Below are 16174 nucleotides of genomic sequence, written 5' to 3'. Positions count from 1 at the left end.
CATACAGTTCAATCTTATCCAAAAAGGTTTTATCCTGCCAAATTTCAATACATTTTTAAACGCGTTGTAAAAGGCATGTAGTCTAGATGATAGCCCAGTGGAACCATTTATTCTTCTTTACTATCTTTTAATTAATCAATGTGCTTTATATTATTCCATTATTCCACTATTCCTCCTATAATTTCTCTAGTTTACTGTGTGAGAAGTCTCCGACAATCTAGACCCTGCAGTTTGTTGTTATTTTGTTAAATTTATACATCAAGTTCAAAACTTTGCCGGTCTCATATGCCACACTATTCATTCCAACCACTGTCGATGTTCTTTAGTGTTCAAGGGATTGTTGAACAAAAATATAAATCTGATAGCACTCGTATGAGAGTATTTTAAGGACAGCTGTCTATTGTTGCAGATTACACGTCTCCCCCTAGATGTATTTTTGTTACTTCTGACGTTGGTGTCTGTCTCATTAACAATTACATCGCATCTCCTTTTATTTATGCAGCAATTAATATTCCGTGTGGACTAATGGCAGACATTTTTTTTTGTATAAATCGGATAGACTAAGCAATGGCAGTGTTTCTTTGCATCAAGTGTATTGGATTGATTTGACTTTTTTTTAAATTAACGTACAGTGGCAAATATTCCATGCAAATTAAAGCCATTGGATCAGAAATTCACCTGAATTCTACTTAAAAAATAACTTTTTTTGTATTTTTCTGAGAGAGAAAAAAAACCCACCAAAATTATATATAATAGAAACGCAGACACGCTCTTGCTTTAAATGTGTTTTCTGGAATAAAACCACAATGCAATTTTAAGCATTCATAGCTATTTCGCCTTAAGTTGAAATAAAGCGGCAGTTATTTCATAGCAAATTATCTGATACCGACTTATCTGTGACGAAAAAGCAACATATTACATAATAGAGCACACTGGTACCAGAAACTTGGATAAATCCTACTTTGTAAAGAATCACTCTGATTCAAACAAAAAATTCTCTGAAACTGATATTATCAAGATGCTTGATTTCTTGATTGACAACATATTTGTTACGTTCGGAGGACGTGTTTATCAACAGACTGCCGGCATTCCAATGGGAACAAACTGTGCCCATCTACTTGCCGACTTGTTTCTTTATTATTATGAGGCTGACTTCATGCAGGAACTTCTTAGGAAGAAAGATAAGAAGTTAGCAATATCCTTTAACTTTACTTTCCGCTATATAGATGATGTTCTTTCACTAAACAATTCAAAATTTGGTGTCTATGTGGAACGCATCTATCCCATCAAACTAGAGATAAAAGGATACTACAAATACAGCTAAGTTGGCTTTATATCTTGACTTACATCTAGAAATTGACAATGAGGGTCGGTTGAAAACAAAACTTTACGACAAAAGAGATGATTTCAGCTTTCCAATTGTGAACTTATCATTTCTAAGTAGCAACATACAAGCAGCACCTGCATACGGGGTATATATATCTCCCAATTGATACGATATTCCCGTGCTTGTATTTCCTATCATGATTTTCTTGATAGAGGGTTGCTGCTCACAAGGAAGCTATTAAACCAAGAGTTCCAAATGGTGAAGTTGAAATCATCCCTTCGTAAATTTTACGGACGCCATCACGAGTTGGTTGACCGTTATGGAATCCGAATAACCGTTTCACAAATGATATCGGATATGTTCCTTAATTCGTAATTACAATCCCCTTCCCTTTCGTGAATGTGACCTACCGAATTAGACTATTTACCGGATTTGTAATCACATAAGCAACACGACGGGTGCCACATGTAGAGCAGGATTTGCTTACCCTTCCGGAGCACCTGAGATCACTCCTAGTTTTTGGTGGGGTTCGTGTTGTTTATTCTTTAGTTTTCTATGTTGTGTCATGTGTGCTATTGTTTTTCTGTTTGTCTTTTTCATTTTTAGCCATGACGTTGTCAGTTTGTTTTAGATTTATGAGTTTGACTGTCTCTTTGGTACCTTTCGTCCCTCTCCTTTGGATAGTCTAAAAACAGGTACTTTCGACCTGGGCAACAGGGCAAACCTCCCCCAAATCATAATTTCATATATCTATTATATCATTCATGAATCAAGAAAAGCGCTTCTGACTCACGACAAACTTAGTAAAGTTCTCTATTCAAATATACGAGCATTATATCGAAACCATTGCTGGTCAACTGGTCGCAGAGGGTATCATCAGTTCAGTATAGTAGTCAGTACTTTGATACTGACATGATATTTATAACAAACTATTCTTATCGTTATTGTCCATTTTTATCACCATCTTACGGTGTTTATATATCTCAACTTGTACGATTCGCTCGTGTATGTAACAATGTTTTAGATTTTAACAAGAGAAATTTATGTATTACTGAAAAATTATTACACCAGGGTTTTCGGTATCACAAACTAGTCAAAACATTTACTAAATTTTATTATTGGTATAAGGACATCATTCGTAAATATAGCTCAACATGCAGACTTCGTATACGGTCAGGTATTTCACATCCATTTTTTATGGAAATATTCTTTATAAAGCACAAAAATATGAAAAATGTCAGTATTCACATCAGAAGCTAACAAAATCTTTAAATAGACTTATTAAGTAGAATATAGTTACGATACTGTTGTCAGGTCATTAAAGATTGCATATTTGGAGTTAATATTGATTCACATATAGGGTCTTTGCATCAGAGCTAAACACATTTATTTAAAACCCAGTTGTTGGCATGGCACGGGTTATGTTCTTCTCATATATGTTATGATGGTATGATACAAATGTACTAAACCCTTAACGGGTAGGATTGTGCCTGATATTCATATGATGAAGACATAATCTTTCAATCAGTTTAATTGAAGTCTGGAGCAGGCATGTCAGTTAACTGCTAGTAGTCTGTTGTTATTTATGTATTATTGTCATTTTGTTTATTTTCTTTGGTTATATCTTCTGACATCAGACTTGGACTTCTCTTGAACTTAATTTTAATGGGCGTATTGTAATGCGTTTAGTTTTCTACATTGGCTAGAGGTATAGGGGGAGGGTTGAGATCTCATACACATGTTTAACCCTGCCGCATTTTGCGCCTGTCCCAAGTCAGGAGCCTCTGTCCTTTGTTAGTCTTGTATTATTTTTAATTTTAGTTTCTTGTGTACTATTTGGAGTTTAGAATGGCGTTCATTATCACTGAACTAGTATATATATTTGTTTAGGGCCAGCTGAAGGACGCCTCCGGGTGCGGGAATTTCTCGCTGTATTGAAGACCTGTTAATGACCTTTTGCTGTTGTCTGTTCCCTGCATGGCCGGGTTGTTGTCTCTTTGACACATTCCTTATTTCCATTCTCAATTTTATTCAACTCCTCTTCGACACAAATATTAAATTGAAACATATTTAGAAATTATGATCGCAACTGCCTCAAAACTTTTCCTGGATCTATTCTTATCAGTTCCTTTTGGCTGCATGGGACTTTCATAACAGTCCCAGCTTTTGACCAAAAAAATCATATGCATTTACATCCCTACAAACAAGAAGGCCTTGTCATATATATAAATCTTATTATTGTTGACAACGACTAGACGACAGGTAAGGCAAAGATACAGTCTACAGAAAACCGTATGACCGACATTATACACCACACAACATGCACAAGTTGTGGCGTAAACACTATCAGTAGTGTCATATGACTGGTGAAAATCGGACGAATAGAGAAAAAAATAAATGTACGAAAACCAACGGTGATTCTTTATTGTTAGAATTTTTCTTTTGCAAAGTCTAGATTATAAAGTTAATTTGGACAGTATTAAATGTGTGTCTTGAAATAATGTTACTTCACCACTGTATATATATAATTGTGAGAGAGATTCGTCTAATGCGAATATATTTCAAGGGCGAAAAAATAATGATTATCATTCAAAAAAGTACAACCAATTATATCAGTCAAAACTAGACGGGGATAAATAGCTCACATGCTGTTACATAAATGATTGATATATTCAAGGGCTATAAAGATAGGTTTGACTTCAATAAAAGTTTCAAGTTTTCACATTATTATACTGTGATCGTGAGAAAAACAAACTTTTACCTGTGTGTTAGGTTTAGAATTATACTGTAAGCTAGTATAATAGTGACATTAGTTATTTCTATGATTTTACTTTCCCTTAGATCATACCATGACAATTGAAAGTTAAATTAAACAGTAAATAGTTGCTCGAGTTATAAAAAGACTTTTTTTGTAATTTTTTTGTCTGAATCCGTCTTTCCTTTTATAAGTAGCTATAGTGACACACTGACTGATGTAGCTCATCCGCTCAGCAAGCCTAGGGCTTTTGTCACAACTCAGTCAGAAATAATAAATGTGACTATTTAGAAATATTTCACACCAAGGTTGATATATATGCCAAAAAGCGATCATTTTTTGTTGGCTACTTATAACAAACATTTCACCACCCAACAAATGGAAGTTTTTAACGACCTTTCATGACTAGCTATACAGACCTTGCAAGGTCGGTCATTTCACCACTCACAAATGGAAGTTTTAACGACCTTTCATGACTGGCTATACAGCACTTGCAAAGTCCGTCATTTCACCACCCTACAAATGGAAGTTTCAGTTAACGACATTGACTGGTTATACTTCCATCGCACGGTCGGTTTTCAACACCCTGTTCAACATGTTGAAATTTATATCGATACTTGACTCGCCCAAGGAAACCTTGATTATTCTTGCTCTAAGTTAATATACAAATATTTTTACTATTCAATCAAACTTATTAGCAAATAAAATTAAACATTAATCCTTAAAACCATAAGTATAGGTCAAGTGACGAATTTCGGATGTGAAATTAAATGTAATCCTCGTACAAAACTGAGAATGAATTAAATGGCCTGCGCTACAGAAATACACATAACCAGACGAAAACTGGAAGCGATAAGAGCTACTATTTGACCCCCCAAATTGCAGAAAAAGCCGTGTAATTATTAAAGCCTTTCAAAATAAGGTTAATTTGATTGATAAATGGACAGGTTGATACAATTTGACATCGAGTACAGAAAGGACACTAATGGCGACATGGCCATAAACATGTCAAAATTGACATATTTTGACCTGAAATGACCATATATAAATTCTTGGACAATTAGACATGAACAAAAAAGGCGCGGATCCAGTAGTTGATGTTAAGAGCACAGGTACTCGTCTCAGATTTGTTCCCCCTATATACCTTAACTAGTATAACACACAGGCACGTGTCTCAGAACTTTTTTCCCTATTTATACCTTTATTTTCCTATATATACCTTAATATTATATTAAGGTATATAGGTATACATGTATTATTGTCATTTTATATATTTTCTTTTGTTACATCTTTTGACATCGGACTCGGACTTCTCTTGAACTGAATTTTAATGTGCGTATTGTTATTCTTTTGCTTTTCTACATTGGCTAGAGGTATAGGGGGAGGGTTGAGATCTCATAAACATGTTTAACCCCGCCGCAATTTTGCGCCTGTCCCAAGTCAGGAGCCTCTGGCCTTTGTTAGTCTTGTATGATTTTAAATTTTAGTTTCTTGTGTATAATTCGGAGTTTAGTATGACGTCCATTATCACTGTACTATTATGCATAATTTTTAGGGGCCAGACTCCCGGCCAGCTGAAGGACACCTACGGGTGCGGGAATTCTCGCTACATTGAAGACCCATTGGTTGCCGTCTGCTCTATGGTCGGGTGGTTGTCGCTTTGACATATTCACCATTTCCTTTCTCAGTTTAATTTTATACAGTCAATATTATATTAAGGTATATAGGAACAAAAATTTCTGAGACAAATGCCTGTGCACTTAAGAGGGGGGTCGAATCTTTCATAATGAGTTAAAAGATAAATTTTGCCCCTAAAAATGACGACAATTATAATTACAAATAAGCGCCCCCTTCTAATCCTCGCTGGAACCTGAGACTTCTTAAACACAGAGATGGTCACTTCTCATACTGACCAGTAATTTTACAAAATTTACTTCTGGGTACCAATAAATGATCATAAATAAGCCTCTGTCAAAGTTTGGTACAAATCCAGGATAGTAAAAAAATGTTATTAAAATTTCAAAATTTTAACCACGGACGGTAAATATTTGTGGACGCCGCCGACTCGACGGGAATATGTAGGATCCACAGGCACTTGTCGTAGGATCGCTATGGCTCGACAAAACAAAGATTAAATCCGTATATGTAACATGTTCTCTTTTCATAGTAATGTCATGTCCGTCTACAACTTGTTTAAAATATAAAAACTGATAATGTCTTATCCTGAATATCATACGTCTTTTTATTACAGAACTGTTGGCATCACGAAGTAAAGCTTGAAGTAAGCTAGATAATTTGGTTGTCTTATCCAGCTTTTATGTTAAATAAATTTTCTCTGTACCTTTCGTTTTTTAAATTTTCTGAAAGTTTAATCATGTGTTCTTTCCTTGTTGTCTGTCAAAATATCACAACACCTTAAAAGTCTCTCAACGTCTTGTTTGTATACATCAGGCAAGTACCTATTGCATATTGCTCAAGTCTAGCTCTATCCTCATGCTAACTTGAGTGGCCTGAAATTAGCCCTCTCTTAGGAAACCATCAGAATCTTTCATTTGGATTATAAATACTTGAAACTTCATAAAACAGTTACTATAAAAATTATCGGACTGCCATTAAATAAATGTCAACCTGACTTTGTTTCATTGATAAATAACACCCGATACAAAATAGCATTTCCCCTATTTTGAGCCTCCCAAATTGTTCATATATGATTAACCAAATACGCTCATGTGCACATATCCATCTTTGGAATACTCATTTTCAATTGCATTTCGTGCAGCAGTTGCTTGCAAACATTGCCATATGAACAACATTTCGAAATAACTTGAAACCTTCAGGTGAAATTAATAGGTAATCTTGAACGAAACAAGTCCAACAAACTCGAACTGTCCTGTGCGTAAACAAACAAAAACTAGAGGCTCTAAAGAGCCTGTGTCGCTCACCTTGGTCTATGTGAATATTAAACAAAGGAAGCAGATGGATTCATGACAAAATTGTGTTTTGGTGAAGGTGATGTGTTTGTACATCTTTCTTTACTAAACAGTCTTGCTGCTTACAATTATCTCCATCTATAATGAACTTGGCCCAGTAGTTTCATTGGAAAATGTTAATAGAAGTTTACAAATTTTATGAAAATTGTTAAAAATTGACTATAAAGGACAATAACTTCTTAGGGGGTTAAATTAACCATTTCGGTCGTTGACTTTAAAATTTGTAAATCTTACTTTGCTGACTGAACATTATTGCTGTTTACAGTTTATATCTATCTATAATAATATTCAAGATAATAACCAAAAACAGCAAAAAATCCTTAAAAGCAGCAACCCAACAACAGGTTGTTTGATTCATCTGAAAATTTCAGGGCAGATAGATCTTGTCCTGATAAACAATTTTATCCCTTGTCAGATTTGCCCTAAATGCTTTGATTTTTGAGTTATAAGCCAAAAACTGCATTTTACCCCTATGTTCTATTTTTAGCTGTGGCGGCCATCTTGATTTGATTGCCGGGTCACCAGACACATCAGTTAAACTAAATACCCCAAATATAATTGTTGCAAAGTTTGGATTAATTTGGCCATGTAGTTTCAGAGGAGAAGATTTTTGTAAATGATAACCAAGATTTACGAAAAATGGTTAAAAATTGACAATAAAGGGCAATAACTCCTAAAGGGGCCAACTGACCATTTCGGTCACGTTGACTTATTTGTAAATCTTACTTTGCTGAACATTATTACTGTTTACAGTTTATCTCTTTCTATAATAATATTCAAGAAAATAACCAAAAACAGCAAAATTTCCTTAAAATTACCAATTAAGGGACAGCAACCCAACAATGGGTTGTCCGATTCATCTGAAAATTTAAGGGCAGATAGATCTTCACCTAATGAACAATTTTACCCCATTTCAGATTTGCTCTAAATGCTTTGGTTTATGAGTTATAAGCCAAAAACTGCATTTACCCCTATGTTCTATTTTTAGCCATGGCAGCCATCTTGGTTGGTTGGCCGGGTCACGCCACACATTTTTTAAACTAGATACCCCAATGATGATTGTGGCAAAGTTTGGTTTAATTTGGCCCAGTAGTTTCAGAGAAGATTTTTGTAAAAGTTAACAACAATGACGGACGCAAAGTGATGGGAAAAGCTCACTTGGCCCTATGGACCAGGTGAGCTAAAAACAACACTCCAACCATAAGACCTCCAACTTCTCTTATGCAAATTATTTAGACTCCACTACATGTGCTTAAATTGATAAAATTCCATACTTAAAACTACCCATACTATGAAATAACAGCAACATACGATACACTGATTTAAATAATGTATAAATTAGCTCTTGATGATAGAAAAGGGGGGGGGGGGGGGGTAATTTATAGATCATTACAGTAGTTTTTGAGAAAGGCAAACATTTGAAAATTTAAGTCACAACTGTCATTTAGCGGCAATAACTACTATAAAAGGTCATTCAGCACTATTGTTTACAGCTTCTGCTCTATTGGTTCATACCTGCCAAACGTCACTATTTGCAGGGGATTTTCAATGGAGGCTCCCAAATAGAAACATGTCCACAAATTCAAACTAAATTATAAATTTTTTAATGCTTATATGATTGTAAAAGTATGAAAAACCAAACAAAAAAACTTACTATATTTGAAGGCCCCTTTAAAGTTGAGAGTATCACTATGAGAGCTACCTTGCACAGAAAACCCCCATGGTCATTTTTAATTGTTATTTTTTTGCATGAATTCCAATTGTTTTGGTCATTTTGGCATTTTTGTTTAAACCTTTATTTTTGCTGATTATTTTTGCTGTTCACAGTTCCTATCTTTTTATTATATTTTTCAAGATAATAGGCATTAACTTAATAATATTGTCATTTATAATGGGCAATAACTTCTTTAAAGTAATCTTTTGAAAATTTTAGTCTCATAACTCTAGAACTACAAATCTGAAAATCATTTTAGAGAATTCCTTACAGAGTTCACAAGAAATGTCTTGAGGCATATAACCTAGAGGCTCTAAAAAGCATGCGTCTTTCACCTATGTCTATGTGCATATCAAGCAAAGGACACTCTCCAACATTGTTGACAAAATAGACTTCAACATAAAAATTTCTATTTTGTTGATCTTGAATGACCGATATCTCAGTCTGTTTAGTTTCTCTCCATCTCATTTAGTTTTTGCTCAAAACGCAAGGGAGGGTAAAAAAAGTCCTCATTAAAGGGCAATCACCATGAGAAATTTTTCTTAAATTGAAATGGGATTAGTTGTAGGAAGTACACCATTAATTCATGGTCCCATTGCTTTCTATGTTAAATTCCTCCGTTTGAAGCAGGCACACCTCTTTTATTTTAAGTTCAAATAAAGTGGCAATGATTGCATTTCAAAGCCAATCGGAACAACTCGGCCTTTCTGGTTGCACGAAGAAATAACTATTGTACTGCGTAGCGAGAATGGCCGAGTAGTTACGATTGATTTCAAAGCAACACTTTATGGTGCCTTGTACTGAAAAAATCAACATACCTTGCATGGCATATAAGAAAGAACTGGTTCCCGGAACTTCAGATATACCAAAACTGGTACTTCAGATCTGACAAACAGAAAAAATGTACCCTCTTTTTAAAATTTGGTGCAGTTTTTTTAATATTCAAAATTAAAAGTCCAAAAGTGTTCTACAATGATCACCAGTCCTTCAGCTTTCATTTAATACCAAAAATACCTGAATATTCTACATATTTTGAAAGTTACACTCATGCGTAGGAACTATTTTGTGTTAAATATGTACTACTTTCTGGTATGTGCTTTCTGGCCGGGCCTGAATTAGTGGTGTTACACCTGTAGATACAGACTCTGTATCTTTCTTTTCATTCTTTCTCATGAAGTCTGTTTCTGTGTTCATATACCAAGTTTAACTCAATTGCATACTGTATATATATTGATTTATATGACTGTTGGAAAAAGAAAAATCAGAATTTTTTTTATTCCATATTTAATACCTCAACATACAACAAAGTAACACATCTATAAATCTTAGATAAAAAATACTTTCATTTTCATCATATCACAAAATCAATGATTCAACTCAAACTTTAACATACAAAAATAATAATAAAAAAAATGATTTATCCTGCTGAAATCTTCTTTACTTGGCTTTAAACTAAAGTGACAAAACTAAAAAACAATAAAGACTAGCAGATCACTAACATCTGAAGCTTTGGTTCAGGCCAATATTACAAAATTAAAAAGAAAGTTCAAATCCAGGCTTTTTCCCTATTGCCAACTTGCCCTCAATTTTCAAAAAGAGTAAAAACAACCATGTGCAAAGTGTGTGCCCAAATTGACTTTCAATTTTGATTTTATGTCATCTGATCTTCGTGCATATTTGATTATTATTTTCCTTCAGACTAGGGTATAAACATTGAAACATATTCACTGAAAAAAAGCTTTATTAATTTTTAACAACTGGAGTTGGAATTTGAGGATCAACTCAATTTGGATGCAACAGAAAACAGGGCATAAAATGTATTGGTCTCAATAACAGATGTTGTCTTCCAGGGGAATAACAATTCTTACATAATGACACATCTTTTCCCTGATAGTGAAGCTGTATTATTTTTTGGGGGGTATTATATGAAACACAAGCAATTCTCTTGATATTTTGAAAATAGTGAACTCTTCATTGATCACAAGACATTAAAGGAACCCAACTGCATACATGGAATCTTAAAATAAGTTGTTCTAAAGTTTATTCTTTTCTTTGTTTGAAAGACCTTGGTTGGTCTTATTGGCTAGATGCAAGATCTTCCAGCAAAGGCCCTTACTTTTAGAAAAAAAAAAAGCCAAAAATAAATACCTCACACATTTCGATATAAATATGTCACAAAACATGTAAATAATTACTACAATACCATAGTCTGCATCTTTTAACAGTACATAGGTCAAAATTATTTCTAAAACAAACAAAATTGGACACTATTCTGTGTACTTTTTATGATAAATTTGATGGCGTCATTTAACAGGCTTATTCTCTTGCCTTATCTACTATTTGTTCATAGAACAGTTTTAATATCAGCATACCATACTTGTTTCAGAACTCTTTATTCCTGCCAAGTACCAAAGGAATCTCTATTGGTGATAGAAGATATGTCTGCCAGTGGCTGAGATTTGTGTACAAGTATTGTTGATTTTTTTAATGTTTTTTCCTGGCTTAGTAGCTTTTCCTGAAAGAATGAAGGGAAATTTTCTGATAGATTCCTTGAACTTTTCTCAACTGTATTTTCTTGGTTTTCAAAGTCCATCTTTTTGCTGACCATTTGTTCTCCATGTATACCAGATTGATATTTCAAAGAAAGATCACCCTTTTTTGTATCCTGCAATGTACCAAATAATTGTGTTTGATTCAGCTGTACATTTTTCTTTATCATATTTATTCTCTCTACAGCAACTGATATCCTGTCTGTACACAACTTTTTATAGGATGACTCTATTAAGGAAGAGTCTGGTTTACTTTTTTGAGTACTTAATCTCTCTACTGATATTGTACACGACTTTTTATAGGAAGAATCCATAAAGGAAGATTCTGGTTTTCTTTTTTGAGTACTTAATGCCTGACTGGATGGAACAATTTGGTTGTTATCATTTTTCTTAGAAATGTTTTCAGAATTAACAGCTTTGTTTGAAAGCAATATTTTATTACTAGGTGAAACATTAGCATTTTGTTTTTGCAGAACATATGATCCTTCGTTAACAGATCTTCCAATTATGTAGCTTTCTTGTTTCTTTTTCCCTTCATTGCTTGAAGTATCTCCACCACTTGATATAAAGGAAAGGTAACTCTGGATGAAATTTCCTCGATCCTGTTTGTCTCCCTTTTGACTGACAAGGTGTTGATTATCTTCCTTGTTTCCACAATCTAAGTTTTTAGGTTCACTCCTGATCTTTTCACCACTGGTCAAATTATTTGCATCAAAAGTCAGTGCATTCAACTAAATATGAAAGTAAACAAAAGAAAATAATACAATAACAAGAAAATTGCAGTGAATATTCCTAGTTTAAAAAAAAATGCTGTTTCTTTGGGAAAATTTAATTCATTGTTTTATCAATTTCTATCAATCTTTATTTAACTGAATGTTCCATGGCATAACAAATACAAGTACACTATATTTACACTTCATGCATTCTCAGCCATCTGACTGATATAAAGACTTCCTTGAAACTTAAACTAGAGGCTATAAAGAGCCTGTGTAGCTCACCTTGGTCTATGTGCACATTAAACAAAGGACACAAATAGATTCATGACAAAATTTTGTTTTGGTAATGTTGATGTGTTTGCAGATCTTACTTAACTGTACATTGTTTCTGCTTACAATTGTCTCTATCTATAATGAACTTGTTCCAGTAGTTACAGTGGAAAATATTTTGTAAAAATTTACAAAACTAATGAAAATTGTTGCAGAGCTCCAGATAAGCTGCGTATTTGCGTGATCACGCAATACAAATACAGTCGACTCTCGTTATCTCGAAGTCAGCCGGACCGGAGAAATATTTCGAGATACACATAGTTCGACTCAAACGAAAACCGGAAGTTTGACTGAACAAGGGACACAACTCATGCTTAGCATGGTAAAGCTAAAATAAACCCGGGTAAATATAGGAAGGGGATCGATATTCTGGTATCAGATCGATGTATTTGTATGTCATGGATTTCGTTATTATAATAACATTTTTTAATTATTCAATTGTTTCAGTTACAATTGTTTCCTATGGCTTTTATCCGAGAGAGTAATTTCCAATCGATAGTTTAGTTATTTTGGTGGTTTAAAGTTGACAAAATTGTTTATTCTCCAATACAAAAAGACTTTTAGAAAATTTAGATTCCTCTTCATTTTGTTTTATCTCACTCTTTCTTTTAATAAAAGAAAATACAACAAGATTAAAGACGCCGATTGAGTAGTTTTTAGGTGATCATCAACGGAAGTAATAATCCTTACTTTATACACACCCAAATTCATTAGTGTAAATCACAATTTATTGTTTTGTAAACATTTTAAATACTTCTTCATGAACATTAACAATGTATCACTAATTATTTATAAAAATTCTATAAAATATAATCTTAGTTAAACACTCGTGGAAATAGCATGTCATAAATCAATACAGTGGCCAGTGACTGGAAATTTAATTACACGTGTATTGTCAGATTAACTCCTCAATCCATTTAAATGCCGGAGGTCATGTTTTGACATATGTGTATTAGTTCGAGATAAATAATGAATTTTGAATGCTTTTGTTAACCTTGGGATCGTAAATATAGTTCGACTCAACCGAAATTTCGACACATCCAATTTCGACTCATCAGGAGTCGAATTACATACATTTATATGGAACAAAGTTCGGGACCACGTGAAAACTTCGACTCATCCGAAATTTCGAGTCAACCGAGTTCGAGACAACGAGAGTTAACTGTAGTAGAAAACCCAATGCAATTGTCCATTGAAGGGTTCAACAACCCAATTAATTCAACGGAAAACTCAATTATATGCCAAAACCAGGAGTTCTCAACTCTTTTATTGGCTACCGCTTGTGTTATTTACCCTTATCTGTTTAAAGTCGTCGCGTAAACTATTTTTATAATACATGTGTATTTATAATTGGAAACTTCCTGTCATTCTAAAAATAGATCCCTGCATCAAGTAGCTGAAATGGGTCCCTGTTTGAGTTTTCCGTTGCTCAATAGGTACACATGTTTTTGTAAAAATTTCGATCTTCTCGGTTTTTATCCAGTTAGCGTGTGTCATATAGTCATATTTTTTTCGCATTGCTCTGGATTTTTCATAACATACATTGAATTAAAAGGAAAGTGAATGTCCCGTTAAAATATTGAATAGAAACATGTTTTCCGCTTCTTTTGGAAAACTGAGAGAAAGTTATAATGATAACAAGACTCAGCCAGTGTTTTCATCAAAAACGAATTCAGTTGGAAAAAGTGAAAGGCCAAATCAATTATGAAATGATAAAGCATCAGAAACCAAAAGTTCTAATAAAAAACAACTAAACCCAGATTTATGTAAACTAAAATTGAATAAAAGAAAATCATTCAAGTATAATTAGAGTTAATATACTATTTTTTATTCATTTTATGGTTAATTAATGAATACACACACCATGCACACAGCCACTAATCAGGCACTGGTTTCAGAATTTATTATATAAAGGTATAAGACAAGTGCCTGTGAATACACATATCCTTTTTGTGAGAAAATACAAAATTGGCAAAAGGTTTGAAACGGGACACAAATTAAACCTACAATTGCTGCTCAGTGAATAAACCAAATAAAAGAGCTAAACAAAGACAGAAACATATTAATTTAAGATGGAAAAAAATTGGGGTTGATATTGCCAAAATATTCAATATTGTGTCGATGAAAAAACCCAATACATTAAGGAGCTTGGTGGTGAAAAACTCAATTTGATATTAACCTGAGGGGTGAATTGGAATTGATAATGCAATTTAAAACTTTATCACCCAATTATATAAGAAAATGGTGGGTGAAAACCCTAATTTGTGAATTCTTATCTGGAGCTCTGTTGTTGAAAATTGACTAAAGGGGCAATAACTCCTTCAGGACTACTTTGGTCATGATGACTTATTCCTAGGTCTAAATTTGATGTACATTATTGCTGTTTACATGTTATCTCTATCTGTAATAATATTCAATAAAATAACCAAAAGCTGCAAAATTTTCTTAAAATTACTTAATCAGGGGCAGCAACCCAACAGAATGCCCGAATGGTCTGGTAATTTAAAGGCAGATATATCTTGACCTAATGAACAATTTAACTCAGTCAGATTAATTTTAAATACTTTGGTTTCAAAGATATGAGCCAAAAACTGCATTTTCCCCTATGTACTATTTTTAGCAATGTCAGTTATATTGGTTCACAGGTGAGGTCATCGGACACATTTTAAAACTAAATACCCTAGTGATGATTGAAACAAATTTGGTTAAATTTGCCTCAGCATTTTTATCAAAAAACGTTAAAAATTGACTATAAAGTACAATAACTTCTTAAGGGGTCAACACAACATTTTGGTCTTGTTGAATTATTTGTAGATCTTACTTTGCTGAAAATTTTTGCTGTTTACAGTTTATCTCTATCTATATCAATATTCAGGATAATAACCAAAAACGGCAACATTTTCTTAAAATTACCAATTCAAGGGCAGCAACCTAACAATGGGTTGTCTGATTCGTCTGAAAATTTAGGGCAAATAGATTGTAACATGATTAACAATTTCAACATGTCAGATTTGCTCTAAAGGCTTTGGTTTCAGAGATATAAACCAAAATCTACATTTTACCCCTATGTTGTATTTTTAGCCATGGCACACATCTTGGTTGATTGGCCGGATCACCAGACACTTTTTTAAACAAGTTACCCCAATGATGATTGTGGTCAAGTTTCGTTAAATTTAGCCCAGTAGTTTCAGAGAAGAATATTTTTGTAAAAGTTAACGAAGACGGACGACAAACGCCATGTGATGAGAAAAGCTCACTTGGGGCTTAAAAAATAATTCTTAAAAAATTATTACTTACTTCTGATGAATGTTTCGGTGTCCACTTAGTTTCTTTGTGCTTTGGTTTGATTTTTATAGATCTTCCTATCTTAAATGAACCTGATGCTCCATGGCCTTTGCATTGAATTAACGTTCCATTTTTCAATCCAGCATTAAGGGCCATTCTTAAATAGATATGTTCACATTTTCCATTAACAGCTATCTTATAATTTGCTATAATGTATTTCAGAATAGCCTGTCTTGAGCATCCACCTCTGATCTTTAAACTATTTATAGCATCTTGTATCATTTCTCTGAAAGGTGGGTGATCATTGTGTTCTTGTTTCAGCTTCTTTACCTGAAAATAAATTAAGTTTAGTCTTGCCTTGCTGATTGGTTTTCAGTTATTCAAATTTAACTTGATGTGTTGGTACACCACAAATTAATCCAGCCTACAGATATCATTTTTACATTGAAAACTAAAGCTTTTTTACAATTATCAATCTTACTAAAAAAAATCTTTTATGGTATCTTAT

General features: G+C 33.5%; 1 pseudogene; it reads right to left on the bottom strand.

Annotated features, from left to right (window-relative positions):
* Window positions 1-10083: 10083 nt before the first annotated feature.
* The window catches only part of LOC134716915 (SWI/SNF-related matrix-associated actin-dependent regulator of chromatin subfamily A member 5-like), a 45444-nt pseudogene continuing 39353 nt past the window's right edge, over window positions 10084-16174 (bottom strand).

The sequence above is a fragment of the Mytilus trossulus genome, chromosome 4 (assembly GCF_036588685.1).
Source record: "Mytilus trossulus isolate FHL-02 chromosome 4, PNRI_Mtr1.1.1.hap1, whole genome shotgun sequence".
Taxonomy (NCBI): Eukaryota; Metazoa; Mollusca; class Bivalvia; order Mytilida; family Mytilidae; genus Mytilus; species Mytilus trossulus.
Note: the sequence above shows the minus strand (reverse complement) of the source record. Positions and strands in the feature narration are given on the sequence as shown.